This window comes from Muntiacus reevesi, chromosome 13 (genome assembly GCF_963930625.1).
Source record: "Muntiacus reevesi chromosome 13, mMunRee1.1, whole genome shotgun sequence".
Lineage (NCBI taxonomy): Eukaryota > Metazoa > Chordata > Mammalia > Artiodactyla > Cervidae > Muntiacus > Muntiacus reevesi.
The window spans coordinates 16655633-16668900 of NC_089261.1; the positions used below are offsets into that span (position 1 = coordinate 16655633).

The 13268-nt window shown below is 44.3% G+C and overlaps 1 protein-coding gene across 2 annotated transcripts in view; it reads left to right on the forward strand.

The window, feature by feature from the left end:
* Positions 1-13268, forward strand: part of SUDS3 (SDS3 homolog, SIN3A corepressor complex component) — a 151153-nt gene that overhangs the window by 95191 nt on the left and 42694 nt on the right. The gene's annotated exons all lie outside the window — the stretch shown is intronic.

Consider the following 13268-nt stretch of genomic DNA (forward strand, 5'->3'; position numbering starts at 1 on the left):
CATTCTTCAAAGCTCAGTTCAGTCATTACTTCCTCCAGGGCGATTTCCTTGCCCACTGCCCTCCCCATCCCCTGGAACCCCCTAAGTGTTTGCCCTAGGGTTCCCACAGTTTCCTTTCTGTGGTTCTCATCATATGGTACTGCAGTTGTCCACCGTGTCTGCTGCCTCTGGGACAACATGGATTCGCTTGAGAGTGGACATCTTGTCTTTTTTCTCTTGCCTGCAGCATCCAGCCCGGTGTAGGCCAGTGCTGGGCATGTAATAGGTACTCAGCAAATGAACAACATTGCATAAGAACCTGGAATATGAGGTCTATGAATCAAGGTAAATTGGAAGTGATCAAATAGGAGATGGCAAGAGTGAGCGTTGACATTTTAAGAATCAGTGAACTAAAATGGATTGGAATGGGTGAATTTAATTCAGATGACTCTTATATCTACTGCTGTGGGCAAGAATCCCTTAGTAGAAATGGAGTAGCCCACATAGTCAACAAAAAAGTCCAAAATGCAGTACCTGAGTGCAGTCTCGAAAATGACCAAATGATCTCTGTTCATTTCCAAGGCCAACTATTAAATATCACAGTAATCTAAGTCTATGCCCCAGTCACTAATGCCGAAGAAGCTGAAGTTGAATGGTTCTATGATGACTTACAAGACCTTCTAGAGTTAACACCAAAAATAGATGTCCTTTTCATCATAGGGGACTGGATTGCAAGAGTAGGGAGTCAAGAGATACTGGGAGTCACAGGCAAGTTTGGCCTTGGAGGACAAAATGAGGCAGGGCAAAGTCTAACAGAGCTTTACCAAGAGAATGCACTGGTTATAGCAAACACCCTCTTCCAACAACATAAGAGACGACTCTACACATGGACATCACCAGATGGTCAATACTGAAATCAGATTGATTATATTCTTTGCAGCTGAAGATGGAGAAGTTCTATACAGTCAGCAAAAACTAGACTGGGAGCTGACTGTGGCCCAGATGACGAACTTCTTATTGCAAAATTCAAACTTAAGTTGAAGAAAGTACGAAACACCACTAGACCATTCAGGTATGACCCAAATCAAATTCCTTACGATTATACAGTGGAAGTGACAAATAGATTCAAGAGATTGGATCTGATAGGCAGAGTACTTGAAGAACTATGGATGGAGGTTCTTGACATTGTACACAAGGCGGTGATCAAGACCATTCCCAGGAAAAAGAAATGCAAAAAGGCAAAATGGTTGTCTGAGGAGGTCTTACAAATAACTGAGAAAAGAAGTGAAAGGCAAAGGAGAATAGGAAAGATATACTCATCTGAATGCGGAGTTCCAAAGAGTAGCAAGGAGAGATAAGACAGCCTTCTTCGGTGATCAGTGCAAAGAAATAGAGGAAAACAATAGAATGGAAAAGACTAGAGAACTCTTCAAGAAAATTAGAGCTACCAAGGGAACATTTCATGCAAAGATGGGCACAATAAAGGACAGAAATGGCATGGACCTAATACAAACAGCAGATACTAAGAAGAGGTGGCAAGAATACACAGAACTATACAAAAAATATCTAATGACCCAGGTAACCACGATGTGATCACTCACCTAGAGCCAGATATCCTGGAATGTAAAGTCAAATGGGCATTAGGAAATATCACTACAAACAAAGCTAGTGGAGGTTATGGAATTCCAGTTGAGCTATTTCAAGTCCTAAAAGATGATGCTGTGAAAGTGCTACACTCAATAGGCCAGCAAATTTGGAAAGATTAGCAGTGGCCACAGGACCGGAAAGGGTCAGGTTTCATTCCAATCCCAAAGAAAGGCAATGCCAAAAAATGTTCAAACTACTGCACAATTGCACTCATCTCACCCACTAGCAAAGTAATGTTCAAAATTCTCTAAGCGAGGCTTCAACAATACATGAACTGAGATCTTCCAGATGTTCAAACTGGATTTAGAAAAGGCAGAGGAGCCAGAGATCAAATTGCCAACATCCACTGGATGATCGAAAAAGCAAGAGAGTTCCAGAAAAACATCTACTTATGCTTTATTGACTATGCCAAAGCCTTTGACTGTGTGGATCACAACAAACTGTGGAAAATTCTTCAAGAGATGGGAATACCAGACCACCTTATCTGCCTCCTGAGAAATCTGTTTGCAGGTCAAGAAGCAACAGGTAGAATAGGACATATAACAATGAACTGGTTCCATATTGGGAAAGGAATGCATCAAGACTGTATATTGTTATCCTGCTTATTTAACTTATATGCAGAATACATCATGCAAAATGCTGGGCTGGATGAAACACAATGAAACCAAGATTTTCGGGAGAAATATCAATAACCTCATATATGCAGGTGACACCACCCTTATGGCAGAAAGCAAAGAGGAATTAAAGAGCCTCTTGATGAAAGTGAAAGAGGAGAGTGAAAAAGCTGGCTTAAAACTCAGCATTCAGAAAACTAAGATCATGGCATCTGGTCCCATCCCTTCATGGCAAATAGATGGGGAAACAGTGGTAACAGTGACAGACTTTATTTACTTGGGCTCCAAAATCACTGCTGATGGTGACTGCAGCCATGAAGTTAAAAGATGCTTGCTCCTTTGAAGAAAAGCTATGACCAAACTAGACAGGATATTAGAAAGCAGAGACATTACTTTGTTGACAAATCTGTCTAGTCAAAGCTATGGTTTTTCCAGTAGTCATGTATGGATGTGAGAGTTGGACTATAAAGAAAGCTGAGTGCCGAAGAATTGATGCTTTTGAACTGTGGTGTTGGAGAAGACTCTTGAGAGTCCCTTGGAATACAAGGAGTTCCAACCAGCCCATCCTAAAGGAAATCAGTCCTGAATATTCATTAAGAGGACTGATGCTTAAGCTGAAACTCCAGTACTTTGGCCACCTGATACAAGGAACGGACTCATTGGAAAAGACCCTGATGCTGGGAAAGACTGAAGGCAGGAGGAGAAGGGGATGACAGAGGATGAGATGGTTGGATGGCATCACCAACTTCCAAATCTAAATTTATAAGTTAGAAATAGATTAAAGGATGAAAGAAAAAAGACTTCTTGCTTTGGAAGGGACCCACCCACTTGGCCTTTCTAAATAACAGCTTTTCTGTAACAATCAAGTGTGCCAAGAACATTGAGTTTGCAACTAAATTGTCTGGTTTAAGTTCCCATAGTGCCATTTATCAGTGTCAGATCCTGAGCAGTTTCAACCTCTCTGGTCCTCAGTGCTACCATCTGCAAAATGAGGGAATAAAAATTCATGGTTTGTACACTTGTTTTGAGGAGTAAATTAGAAAATAATGTATGTGAAATGCCTGGAAGTACCTGTTTCTTTGCACTTATTTTTTTGGCTGCCTCAGGTCTTGGTTGCAATATGCAAGATCTTCCTTGTGGCCCATGGACTCTCTAGTTGTGGCATATAGGCTCATTAGTGGTAGCGTGGGGGCTTAATTGCTCCATGGCATGTGGGATCTTAGTTCCCAGACTAGGGATCGAACTTGCATCCCTTGCTTGCAAGGTGCTTTCTTAACCATTGGACCACCAGGGAATTCCCTTTTTGTACTTATTCTAGTATAGTTACTAGAAACCCCCACATTACAAATGTGGCTTTTTTGGCTATTTTTCTACTGAACAGTATGTTTAAGGCTGGCTTCTTTGAGGCTTTAGATTACATTTTCTTCATCTCTGTCTGTTGGAGTGCGTGTATTGAATATGTTCACATGAGGTTTTTGTCTTCACTGTGAGGTTGTTAGGAAGAAGTCAGTTTGTGTAACTCAGAATCTTCATTTGTGTAATTTTGCCTTTGTTGTGGTTTCAGGAGAGGGACCCCTTTTCCACAGCCTCAGCCCGAGGAGAGTGGGCTGGAGCCAGTGGTGGGAACACGTTCGATGGTACCATCATTTTTTTACTGCGTAAGGGCAGCCGGGAAACCCAGATGGTGGCCCCCAGGGGGACTCCTCCAGGACAGATTTGCCTCCAGGAGGCAAATGATTCTGGCTTCAGGAAAGAGAATCTCTTCCAGAGGAAGTCAGAGAGAGTAGATTTTGTTCCAGGAAGGAGTGTCGCCCCAGGCACTCCCAGAGAAACTGGAGAAGCAACAGATGGGGAATGAATATTGGCCAGGATATGATGGTTCTCATTCAATTAAAATATCAAATAGGGAAGTAATGGGAACACAGCGTTTAGTGGGGGGGGCTTCAGATAACTTAAAGACCAGGCTGAATGAGCAGGAAGATGAAAGTCACATTATTATCTCACGTGGAAAAGAAATGGCTGTGGAGTTTTTCCACTTAAAGTGTTTTTTTTTTTTCCCCTTCTTAGTCCTTTTTAAGAGTTGATATTGATTCAAGTCTGACAAGTGCAGTAACCATTTATAGTTGCCATTGAAAGTAAACTTTAAAATAACTATGAAAAGTCAGGTACCATTTTCCCTTCTGGATTTCTTAGTTTTTAAATCTTGAATGTTCTGTCAGGCCTCTGGGTCTGTCTGATTTCCTGCCAAGTGGGTCAGGAATTTCCCTGGATGACTGGGATGGAAGAAGAGAGGAGGAGCCAAACAACCCAGTTGTGAATGTTTACCCTGCCCCTGAGGCAACAAGGGGACGGTCCTGGAAAGGGTGTTTAGTGACTCAGGGGGTCTTGTCTTCTTCAGGAATCCAGAAAACTCCCACTTAAATGTGTAGAGAAAAAAGGACTTATCCATAGGGCCTCATGGCATTATGAGACAGTCTTGTCAGATAACCATGTTTCTGGAGATGCTTCTGGTCTGTCCCGTGATTCTCTCTGCTGAGTAACTTCCTCTCCCAAGATTCTAAGGCACCCCTGTGTGTTCCCCTCCTTTGATTTTAGTGTGACTTTGGCCTGTCACAGAGCTCACGCCAGGCCTGACACTGAGATTTTGTGGGCTCAGAACTCACCACTCTCTGATGATCACTTCTGTTCCTCTGGTAGGTGTCGAAGGGGAAACTTTTGATTTTGGGGGGTGGGGTGGGGGTGCATTGGAGTGTTCACAGCTCCCACCAACTTAAAAACTGCATAAAGTCTGGGACTTCCCTGGCAGTCCAGTGGTTAAGACTCTGTGCTTCCAATGCAGGGGATACGGGTTTGATCCCTGGTTGGGGAACTAAGATTACACATGATGCGAGGCACAGCCAAATGATTTTAAAAATTGCATAAGGTCTAAGTCTTTTATGTAGACATAAATTTTCACTGGGAACATTCCTGCTGAGAGCTATGCCCTACGGTGTGACCTCCAGAAACAGACATTTATCTTTATAGTCATTACTGTTTATTGCTTCCCAATATCAATTCTTCTCCTTCTTCCTAACCGAACCCTAATTCTGTTTACATATTCTCCCATTCCCAGCTTTAAAAGTAGCTCCAGATCAAGGATCAACAAGGTTTTGCAGAAAAAGGCCAGAGAGTAAATATTTTAAGCTTTAGAGGGGCATATGATCTCTGTCACCACTAGCCATGTGACAGCTCTCTGTTGTAGACAATGTGTAAATGAATGAATGTGGCTGTGTTCCAATAAAACTTTATAACATTAGGCAGTTGGTTAAATATGGCGCATGGGTTGTAGTTTGCCAACCCTGATCTAGATTAACCTAAGCTTGGGTTTCCCGATCTCAGCACTGTTGACATTTTGGAATAGACAGTTCCTCGTTGCGGGGACTGACGTGTGTACTCTAGGATGTTTAACAGCGTTCCTGGCCTCTACAGACTGACAGTAGCATCCCATACCCCAGCGTGATGGCTGAAAATGCTTCCAGACATTGCCAAATGCCTCTGAAGGCGTTTCCCCGATGACTATTACTGATCTGGATAATCATGTGGCTCAAGTTGGTCCAAATACACTACTAACAGGAAGAGCTCATAGTCCATGATTTGGGGAGAGGTTCTGTCTCCTCTTAGATTGAAATAAGAAAGCCTTAGTGCCACAGATGGCAGAGGAGAGGGACCAGAACCTGGGTCCTTGCTGAGCAGCTGAATCAACCAGACCTGAGACCCTCCTTACCTGTGGATTTCCTGTTGCATGAGATGACACATTTCCTTATTGTTTTAGATGGAGTTTCTCAGAGGCGTTCAGGGGGTAATTGACCAATGTGTACAGAAGGAGTTTGGGCTTCTCTGGTGGTGCTAGTGGTAAAGAACCTGCTTGCCAATGCAGGAGACATAAGAGACTTGGGTTCAATCCCTGGCCTGGTAAGATCCCCTGGAGGAGGTCATGGCAAGTCACTTCAGTATTCTTACCTGGAGAATCCCCATGGACAGAGGAGCCTGGCGGACTGCAGTCTATAGGATCACAAAGAGTTGGACACAACTGAAGCAACTTAGCATGTATGCACACAGAAAGAGTTTAATATTCCGGTATGTCTGTATTTGTATTCAATGGCTGGATATCAGTCATGAGGCAAACAGGTCATCAGGGGCTATGATTGGTGCAGATTCTCTTAGCAAGGATGTGAGTAGGGGGGGCATTGATTGGTGTCTCAGTACTTTCATGTGTCCTCTTGGCTCCACACAGGCTTTTGTGAATTTATCTTACTACCTGGCCCTGCAAATGTGGTGGAGCGTGACTTTTTTCTGGATGTACTGGGATTGAGTCCTCTGTGAACTCGTTCAGTGATATGGGTCTTTCAGAGGAGCTCAGATTGCCAGATTGGTTAAAGAGAATTTTTTTAATGTTGTCTTCCTGGGAAGGAGATTTGATCAGAAAACTGTGGCAGTGCTTGGCCCATTACATGGGCATCAGGTCCTGAATTGCAAATGTCGTGGCTACAAAGATAACAGAAAACCAATTTCTGCTCAGTTCAAATCACTGCTCCTCTTAGGATCATGCCCCTGCTGTGTTCCAGCCCCCCCTGTCTCCCCACCCCCACTCCCCCATCACCACCCCTTCTCTCTAATTCTTGGTTGATGCTAAAGTGGGAAAATGCATTTAGAACAAAAATCAATAAAGAGCAAACTTCTGAGAAGGTTTCCACAGCAAACCAGCAAATGATGTTGGAAAGGCTATTGGAGAGGCCCTGGCTTCAGAACTTGGCTCTGAGCTCATGGGTGATTTCATTTGTTGATCCTCAGTTTACTCATCTTGTAAGAATGGACAGAATGATCTGCATCCATAGATTGAATGAAATAATGTATGTGAAAGAATTTAATGAGTCAGGAGGTTGGAGGAGAGACACTTGAACAGGCCATGGGTGTGACAAGTAGGTATTTCAGGCCTGCATTTTTCTCCCCCTCTTTCTTGGTGGTCCTGAAAGGAACCACCAAAAAAATCCCAATTTCTTTTGGTTAGCGATGCTGTCTTCCTGAACAACACCAGAGCCAGAATTTCAAAGGCAGATGATTTACCCACCTGTGTGTCCCATTATTTGGGCTGGTTGGTACTTGGCTTAATACAGTAGATGCTCAGAAAGTGTCAAAAGAATGAATATTGTAAGAGGCAATGCATTGTCAACAACATTGAGGATCTGGGCATTGTGGTACCTGCTTTTGTTGTGATTTATTTATATATAAAAGATATTTTTCTACCTTAAATCCTAATTTTTTTGTACACTGGGTATTTTTCTATTGTGATTGAAATTTCCTTAGTCTGAGCCAAGATCAGCGGGTTGTGCAAAATTGGGGAGTTTGCTGGATTGGTGAGGATGGATGGCTCTGGGCAATTGTCTCAGAGTCAGGCATCAGGGGCACCTCTGATCAGTTCTCCTGGACCCACAGACAAACACAGGCAGTCCCAGGGTACTCAGGGCCCACAGTAAGAAGACAAGATCACCAAGTGGTCTCTCCAAGGACAAATCTGCCCAAAAAGGGAGCAAAGGGGCAGGATACAGCTGTGTAATCTGCCACTCCCAAGTTTGAAGCCCCTTGTCATTGATTAGCTGTGTGAACCTTGGGCAAAAGTTAACCTTCCTAAGCTTCACTGGTAAATGGTGATAATAATAGACCTTTTGTCATAGAATATTTGAGAGGATTGCATGAAATATATGCTTGACACAAAATGAGCATGCAAAAACTAGCTTTGAGGCTTTCTTCTTCCATCTTTCCTAAAATGCTTTGACAACTGATCATGGAATGAGGTTTGTTATGGTGAAGGGGCGGATTGAGAAAGATGTGGCCTTGAGGAGAGTGGACCTGCCTGGGTAAAACTTTGTGAAAGCTGGTCCTCTTGGACCAGGTTTGAGACATCCCATCACCTGCTCCTGAGAGTCAGCTTGGATGTTCTTCCTGCTTTGACCCTTCCACTCAGCTCACTGCTAAGTTCTGTAGCTGATTTTTCCCAAAGGTATCCTGATTGGAGCCTGTTTCCCCATCTCCCGTGCTGGAGAGCCTCAATGGAGCTGCATTGTCTCTCCCGTAAACCACTGTAGCAACCTCTGAACTGGTTTCTCTGCTCCTGCTCCCTGCTGTCCCCATTCCCTCAACAGCTGTAGGGGATGTCTGAAAATGTAAACAGACCACATGCTGGCTCCTTCCCCCGCACCCTCCCCCTGCACCTAGAATAACATTTAGCATTTCCTAAGGTCTGGTGGGAAATGGTCTGCTCATTCCCTTAGATGGCTGAATTCTTTTCCCATTTCAGGTCTTCATTTAAATGTCGTCTCTGGCTGATTCCAGTTAAATGCTTTCCATGCTCTGTTGTATTTATAGTATTGAAAACAACTTGTATTTGTATACCTCTTTGTGTGTTTATTCATTGAGTGTCTGTCGTTCCTGCTGGATTGTAAGCCTCGGGAAGACAGGGACAGTGTCTGGCTTGGTTGCCACTCCATCCTTGTGTCTGGCACAGTGCCTGGCCCACTGTACACTTGTGTTAGTCACTTGGTCATGTGCAACTCTTTGCAACCCCGTGAACTGTAGTATACCAGGCTCCTCTGTCTGTGGAATTCTCCAGGCAAGAGTACTGGAGTGTGTTGCCATTCCCTTCTCCGGGGATCTTCCCAACCCAGGGATCAAACCCAGGTCTCGTGCATTGCAGGCAGATTCTTTACTGCCTGAGCCACCAGGGCCTGGTCCATAGTAGGTACTTTATTAATATCTGATGCAAAGAGTGAATGTCCCCAGGTCAGTGATTCTGTTTGTTTTTCTTCATTTTGTGTCTTCTGAGTATGGAAAGGCTCTGTGTACAGGTGCCATGAAGGTCTCTACAACTGGAGTCTCCCTCCAGAGCGCTGAGAGGCAGGAGAACTTAGTGGTTAAACATGTGTATTCTGGTGCCAGGCTCTCTAGGTTCAAATCTCAGCTCTGCCTCTTGTTACCTATGTGTAATTTAGCAAACTACTTAACCTGTCTTTGACTCTGTTTCCCCCTTTGTCAAATGGAATCAATATCAGAATCTACTTATGAAGGCTAATTGACATTTGTGAAACCTTTGGCATGGTGTCTGGTACATCATATGTGCTCAGTGATGGTGACTGTGGTTATCTAATTAGTGTGTATTGAACATTTCCATTTCTGGGTGGTTTTATACCTTTTTTTTCTACTTTTTTTTTTAGGTCAAAGTACCACTTATTTGACTTCACACTGAGCATCTGCTTTGTGTCCACTCTGGGGATACAGAAATGATCCCGTAAACAGAGTCCCTGTACTCATGGGGCTTACATTGCAGTGGGGAATACAGGCTTCAAAAATAATTACAGGTAGTATGAGTGAAATGAAAGAAATAGAGGGTGAGGAGAACAATTTCTAAGGGAATTGAAGCATCAGTGTGTGGAATGGGTTCAGAGAAGTCCTCCCTGAGAACATAGATCTATGCTAAAGTCCATCCAGGAGATGGACTGGGCAGTGGAGATGGGGGGTCAGGTGAGGGGAGAGAATACTAAGCAGAAGGAATAGGTTATGCAAAGGTCCTGAGGCTGCAGAAGATATGGCACATAACTAATGTGTGCAAATAGGTATGTAGCTGGAAAACCTGCTCATGGAAAATAATTGCTTTTTCAGGGATCTTCCCAAAGAAGACCCTGACATAGAGATTTGAATATAAGACGTTTGCATTTTGAGAAGCAGTTCTGAGTACGAGTTGAGAAAAGGGGAGGGGGTGAGACAGGGAGGGGAAGGATCCAGATATATCATCGTATCAGTTATCTCTGTGAGCAAGTGGGGAGCTTTGGGGGCCATGGTTAAACATTCCACCCAAGGTGGGGTACTTACACAACATCTCCCATCAGTGATTGTTTGAGGACTGCTCTTAGGGTTGGGTGAAATTAATTCCCTGGCACCTCCATTCTGCCATGTGTATGAGTCAAAGTGGATCCCAATTGCCAGAGAAGCCATCAGGCAAATGAAAGCAGGTGCTGGCCTTTGGAAGTTGGACCAGTAGGGTAAAGGCCAGGGGACCTGGCAGGGTACCAGTGCATCTGCTGTGTACTCCAATCCCCTTTGAGGCTTGGAGCTGTTAGGGTCAGCCAGGATCAGCTTGTGGGGGCCCTCATGAGCTGTTGTGAGAGGTTTCAGACTCCACCCTTTGGGGAAGCACTGTTGATCTTAAGTTTTAAGCTGATCTTAACTTTGATTACTCTAGTCCTTGGGTGGAGAATGGACTGTTGTGGCCTGAGGAGCAGATACAGGGAGAGAGAGTTTGTGAGGCAGCCTCAGTTCTCCAGGCAAGATGATGGCGGCTTAGAGTAGGTAGGGTGCGGATGGAGAGCAAGTTGGAGAGAGGTGGAGATGGAATAGACTAGATTTCGTGAGCATCTGCATCCGGGGAAGGTGGCAGCCCTTTTCCATAGTCTCTTCCTTATGGTAAATTAGATGCAGGTGTCTCTGAGACTTGGCAAGTGGGGCTATCATTCTCCTGAGCCTCCACCCGCCACCCCTTACCTGTCATCTGCTGCAGTCTTGCTGCCCACTCTTCACAGTATTCTCCAGGCTGCTGGGGCCAGCATAAAATAAATAGCCCCTGTGTCCCACCTTGCCAGCTTCCCTTCTGCCTTGCCCGCCCTGCTGTGCCTGGCGAGCGCTGGCTACAGTTCCAGCTTCTGAAACAGCATTATTGTCGAGGAATGTGGAAGCAGACGGGCCAGGGAGCAGGGGGCGGGGACGAGCATTCCGTCTGCCATCTGCGGCTCAAGCGAAAGCTGTGCTGATGGGAGCCAGGGCCTTCGTCTCTGTGTGATGCAGAGAAACGTGTCTCCGCTGAGTAGGCAACAGGACTCCATCTGCAGGCCCATTTGACATCCTATGGGGTCACTGTCTCTGAGAGTGGGGCTGGGAAGCCAGGCCTCGAGATGACGTGCTGTGGATAGAGGTCTCCTTTGTCCCCAAGCCCCACTCTTCATCTGGGCCCTGCGGGGTACAAAATGCCACTGTGCTGTATTTGCAGCTCAAGAACGTACCACTTATTGTTAAAAATCACTCTATTAGCCATTTTAACAAAAAACCTGGAGTTCAGGTTTTAAGATTTCTAGAATGTAGAGGGATCCTAAGGATTGTTCATTTAATGAATATTTAATTCTGGAAAATACCTATTTTCTTCTGGGTAAAGCCCACCTGTACCCTAATTCAGCACTCTAAGCACAGAGACACCACGGGAGCTACTGTTTTCACCACCATGAGACTTGCATTCGACCTTAGGTAATAGCTTCGGGTATATTCTCCAAACCCAAGCTGGGCCTGTTGGAAGGCTTCCCTAGACTGAGAATAGAGAGAGAAAGAGCAGCCTGTAGTGGCTGAAATGATAACTTGTAGAAGATGGCCCATACCTGTTTCTCTCCCTTGAAGAAAGGGAGAGAAAACTGGTCAGCAGAGAGGAGAGAGAGAGAGGGAGGGAGGGCAGAAGGGATGGAGAAGGGTGAGCAAGGAAGGGTTAGTGGAAGGGTGGCGGAGGAGGGAGGGAGGGGAAGGTAGGTACAAGTGGTGAGTAGGAGGACACAGGTGTGTTTTGCACCTTTCTCCAGAGTTTCCTCGTGGTTCCTCTTCCTTCCTTGAGCTCCTATTCCCTCTGTGGTAGCTCACTTAGTATAGCACACCCATTATTTGCTATATCTTCCTCATTTCCATATGATGTTTCCTCTACTTTTTTTCCCCATTAATTGATTTTTTATTGCAGTATAGTTGTTTTACAATGTTGTGTTAGCTTTTACTACAGAGTAAAATGAGTCAGCCATACATAAACATATCGTCCACTTCTTAAATATACCAGTTTCACTCAATTCCTTGTCCAATCCATTGGGATGGTCAGAAGGCCAGCACCCCAGCCAAAGGCCCCAGCTTGCATGGCTTCACCTTTCCCTTCAAGACCATGATGACGCCAACCTGACTGTACCAGCCGACCAAACAAACTCATAAATGCCAATTAGTTATATTGATGAGCAATGTTTATGGTTTCCTGCAGATCAATTCATAAGTATTATAAATTGCAACAGTTTCTAAATGCTCTGTGACTAATGGCTTTGGTTGTAGTGGATTTTATCACATTGTTGAGTACCTAATCGTGCTTGGCCTCACTGAGTGTTTCTGTGACCTGCAGCGAAGCGACAATGACTCAGAGCCCAGCAGTTTCAAGGTCAGAGAGCCTGCGTTTCTAACTTCTATCCTGGGTGACAGGGATCCTGGTATTTAGCTTTTTAATGGTTCATTCTTTTATTTTTGGTAGTGGTAAGCTGTCCTTTTCCACTGACTTAAGAAACATCTTTTATTCTGATTTTTGCCTGTTGTTTCCGCGGCTCATTCATTCATCAGATTATTTATGGAGCACTTTCTATATGCCCAGTGCTATGTGAATGCTGGGAATATAGTACTGTATTGGTCAGGATAGGCTAGGTTGTGCTAATGTAACAAGGTACCTTTGAAATCATAGAAGCTTAAAACAAGTTTTTTTGTTTGTTTGTTTTTTCTCATTAAGCTACACTTCTATTGTGGATCAACAGTGGGCACTCTTCCACTTATTCACTTAGGGGCCCAGGCTGGTGAAACTTGGCATCTTTGTGGTAGGAGAATTGATAACTGGAGAATTACTGTGCCAGCTTTTCTATGCTTCAGCCCAGAGGTGACATGTATCACTTTTCTACTCAGCCCGTGAGCCACATATTAGTCACATGGCCCTAATTAACTTCAAAGGAGGCTGAGAAATGTGGATCGAGCACATGGAATATTTGGTATGTTTAGCGGTCTTCAGAGAGATTGCATTTTAGCTTGTGTTGCAGGGATCAAACAAATTATTGCATAAATAATTGTTTAACAATAATTGGGATGAAGACTACAAGAGAATTCGGGATGCTACAAGAGTGTAAACCAGGAGACCTGTTGCCTTCTAGGTGGTCAGGATGGATTCCTAGG